Genomic DNA, 4,422 nt, shown 5'->3' with positions numbered 1-4,422 from the left:
TTTTTCCTAGCTCCAAATTCAATGCGCTTGTCGAAGCAAGTATGGAGTGTAAAGAAAAAAAAACAACCACCCCACGTTTATTGTTTGAAAAAAACGGGAACAATCATCGCGGGCAACGCACTGCACAAAGGAAATGATCATCATGTTCGTTTGCAACCTTCCGCGATTAGTTCACACGCACAAAACGATGGACACTAACGCGATACTCTCTGATTTTTTGCGCATTAAATAAAAGAACACGTGATTTTTCCTGTCGGTGATGTCGCTGTGCGTCCACTCTGGTTTTATTTCCATCTGCCACTGAACTGTCTAATTTTTAGCTTGACTGACAGTTATCCCAGCTAGCCAATGACAGCAAGTTTGTGGGCGAGAGGAGTGGGAAACAACGAGAAACACGTTGCGACGCAGTGAAGCAGCTGTGGTTGATGGTTATGGAAGGGGAAAAAGAAGAGAGGGAAAACGAGGACAGCAAGAACGGAGGGAATATGTGTCGCATTTTTTGAGTGTGTTGGTGCCATTCGACAAAAAAACCCATGTTTGTTTGTTTGTGTGTGGGTAAGAATTTAAAACTTATTCCTGCCTCGTGCAGAGCACTTGATATTCAACGGTTTTTATTCCTAGCGAACGGTACGTGTTGCGTACACATCGGCTAGGTTTGTGAAAAATTGTAACTTATCATCTGGTACCGACTTCGCTGGCTGAAATAAAGAAAATATTTGAGAAAGGCCCGAGGCAAGAAACCAGAGATAAGCGTAGATCATAAAACTTTGAAAATAAGCAGAACCACAGTACGATCAAAAAATTAGACTTCAAGTGGAAAAACATGTGCAAGCGGCATTATTTGAGAGTCAAAGGCGGGTACCGTTGTCCTCCGCAATAAAACCCAAAATTTACGAGGTATTGGGATCTAAGATGCACATGTGTAAAAAAGATGCATTGAGCATAGGGCTCATAGGGACCACATGCCGACACTGAAGGAAACGGAATAACCGATGATTCAAGCGCTTGTTTAGAAAGGACCAACGCACAAATAACCAACTTATCCCACGCACCAAACAATCACCAACACATGTAAACACGTCGTCGTGTCGTAATTCTTACCAATACGTCGAAACATTATTAGTATATAAGCAACACAAAATTGTTTAATAAAGTTAAATTTAACTCAGAACCGTAACGGAGAACGTCTCGACTTTCGTATGAATTTTCTTGGCCTCTCCTAGGATTTGTTTGCAATCTCATCCGGGTCTTCTGCCCTCATCCGAACTGTTAAAGTTTCCAATGATTCACTTTTGCTGATAGGTTCCTACGCACCGAGAACACTAGCGGGAAAGTTTAACTATCATTTGAATACGATAACACCATTTCGGGCAGAAACCCAATTCTTATTTGTTTGCGGTAAAGCTAGGGACTTTAAGGTCATTCCTTCGCGTGACCCAGTCGCGTTTGCCGTCAACAGTACGGTTGTGCAGTAAGCTTCGTGAAATTATTCCAAGTGTTTAAAAGTGCGTGTTTCTACAGTTTGCTTAACAGATTCCAAAGCATTTAACAACTCCGGTGCATTTGTACGGTAAATATTGTTGGCCTTTTGCAGCAAACGCCGGTACTGCTCACGGTCTGGCGTATTGTTTATTGTATATTTGATGTTGTGATTAATTGTTAGCAACATACATTAATGATGGATTCATCGGTGAAAGTGAAATAAATGAGGTTAAAATCAAACGTGCTAATAATGGTTTCATATAATTTTTTAAAGATGGACAATTTTATGCAACGTATGCGACGAAGTGGTGCATTTTACCGGCGCAAGGTAAAGGTGGCAACACTTATGCGTTCAGCCAACTGTACCTGTACGTGCTCATGTGCTGGACAGTCATCTACCCAGAACGGTAAGATATTATTTCGATATGTATGTTGAATATGTTTTAAAATTATGCTTCTTTTATTGCAGCGGAAAATAACGCAAGAACGGTATCTGCTACAAACGATGAGGACATCGTTATGAACGTTGAAACGAACATCGATGATGAAGTAGAGATCGTCGATGAAGAAAGCATTCTACATGTAAATGATGTTTCTTCAGACGACGACGAAAGTGAAACTAGTGAATCTGTAGTGTTTGATTTCGTCCAAAATTCAATCGAGGCTTGTCTTCGGTATTGGGCATTGAAAACGAACGCTACTCATACTTCGATAAACATAATTTTGCGCATCTTAAGAGAGAAAACCTCCTGGGAACTTCCAACGGACGCTCGCACATTATTACGAACCAGCAGAGCAGTAAAGGAAATCATTCCTATTGGAGGCGGCCGATTTTGGTATAATGGAGTCAGCAATTGTCTCCATAACCTATTCAGGTATAGTTAATAATTATGATTACTCAAGTTTTTACGTTAATGACCAAATTTTCTATTTCAGCAACACCGTAATGGAAACTGGTACCGAGTTGAAATTGAAATTCTTCATAGACGGGTTGCCTCTTCATTCCAGCAGTTCAACGGTATTCTGGCCAATTTTGTTGACCGTTGATGATGTTACTGCGCCTATGACTGTGGCAATTTTCAGTGGAACATCGAAACCCACTTCAGCGGAAGAATATTTGCGACCACTAGTGCAGGAACTTAATTTGCTCATAGACGAAGGGATTCATCTCGGAACACGAAAAACGCTGGTCAACATCAAAGTGCTGGGAATTGTAGCAGATGCACCTGCTCGAGCATTTGCAAAAGGTGAATATAGTGCATGTGCACTGACCGACGCGTTTAATGATTTTTTAACTTACAATACTTTCTATATCTACTTTCAGCTGTCGTTAATTTCAATGCAAAACAAGGATGTATGAAGTGCACGGTCGTTGGCAGACGGCACCCAATATCCAGAACAGTAACATTTCCTGGCACTGAGCATCCACCACGTACAGATGCTGATTTTCGGCAAGGTATTTATGTCGATCACAAAGTAGGGCATTCACCATTGTTAGATCTAAAGCATTTCAACATAGTTCGACAAGTTTTTGTTGGCGACAAATTACATGCATTAGATCGAGGTGTAACGCGTCGAAACTTGTTAGGACCAGTTTACGGCAAGTGGGGTGCTATTAAATGGCCAGTGGAGACTTGTTCACACATTTCTGCACAAATTAAAAATATTACACTTCCTCGGGAAATACATCGCAAATTCAGGGGCTTGGATGAACTGTTGCATTGGAAAGGCACAGAATTTAGCAGTTTTTTGCTGTATGCAAGTTTTTTGGTAATGAAGAAGAATTTGCCTATTCGAACATATGAACACTTCATGTTATATTTTGTCGCAGTTACCATGCTTTCGTCGAACGTGTATAAAGATACTTAGGATCAAGCCTCTGAAATGCTGAAAAAGTATGTAGAAATGTACGATACTATATACGGCGAAGGTTATATAAGCAGTAATGTGCACAATTTGTTGCATTTAACCGACGAAGTGAAGGAATTTGGGCCCCTCAACGTAATGTCTGCTTATCCCTTTGAAAATGCTCTAAATCATATAAAAAGAATGCTTAGACATGGCCATAAATGTTTGGAACAAACTATAAATCGTTTTTCAGAATTCGAAAGCTTTGCTGTTCCAATAACAAAACCCAACAATGAAGTTTTTTTAAAAGGAGTGGAAGAAAATATAACGTTACACATACGCGGATTTTCTCTGAACCGTACCTTGCGCGACGGATGGTTTCTTTCCGCAGAAAAAGAAATTATTAATTTTGTGTTTGCTGAAATGGTAGATTCTAATTTAAGAATAGTAGGCAGAAAACTGTTAAACCCAAGTGCACAGTTTAACTCGCCATGTTCTTCTTATACCCTGCACATTTTCAAAGGCAAAGAAACTGATTTATCTCAGACCTTTTATGAGTTTAAGCCAAGCGATGTTAAGGCAAAGATGGCAGCAATAAGAACAGAAGATCAGGAGGAAACAGTTTTTGTCCCTTTGCTGCATACATTAATTTAGTGTAGTTAATATTATATTCATAGTATTAATCTTAGTTATATCGCTATTGTAATACAAATAAAGAAAAAGGGAAAAAAATAAACTTGTAAAACTAAACGAAATAGTTAATAATTGTAATCCTGTTTAACAACAAATGACATTAGACGTACACAGAGCAATAAATTTACCAAATTTCACATAATGTATTTCAAACACGCTCATTACATATTGATAAACAGTTACATCAAATATTTCAACAAAAGCAAAACAGTCGATCATACGGCCCTTGGCCGTCATAATGGAAAAAAATAATTTAATAAAAGCAAAACAGTTAATTCATTATATGACGATCACAATCTAATTATCAATTATATCAAAAATTAATGTTTAGTTTAAATTGTGATTAATGTATGTAGATAGAAATGAGCATAATTCATATTAAGTTGTACTATTGTTTAC

At 38.5% G+C, this 4,422-nt stretch overlaps 1 pseudogene; it reads left to right on the top strand.

The window, feature by feature from the left end:
• Nucleotides 1-2,838: 2,838 nt before the first annotated feature.
• On the top strand, nucleotides 2,839-3,984 carry LOC128307534 (uncharacterized; annotated as a pseudogene).
• The last annotated feature ends 438 nt before the right edge of the window (nucleotides 3,985-4,422 follow it).

Source organism: Anopheles moucheti, assembly GCF_943734755.1.
Source record: "Anopheles moucheti chromosome X unlocalized genomic scaffold, idAnoMoucSN_F20_07 X_unloc_1, whole genome shotgun sequence".
Classification (NCBI taxonomy): Eukaryota; Metazoa; Arthropoda; class Insecta; order Diptera; family Culicidae; genus Anopheles; species Anopheles moucheti.
The sequence above is the reverse complement of the archived record's forward strand: the minus strand, read 5'-3'. Positions and strand labels throughout refer to the sequence as shown.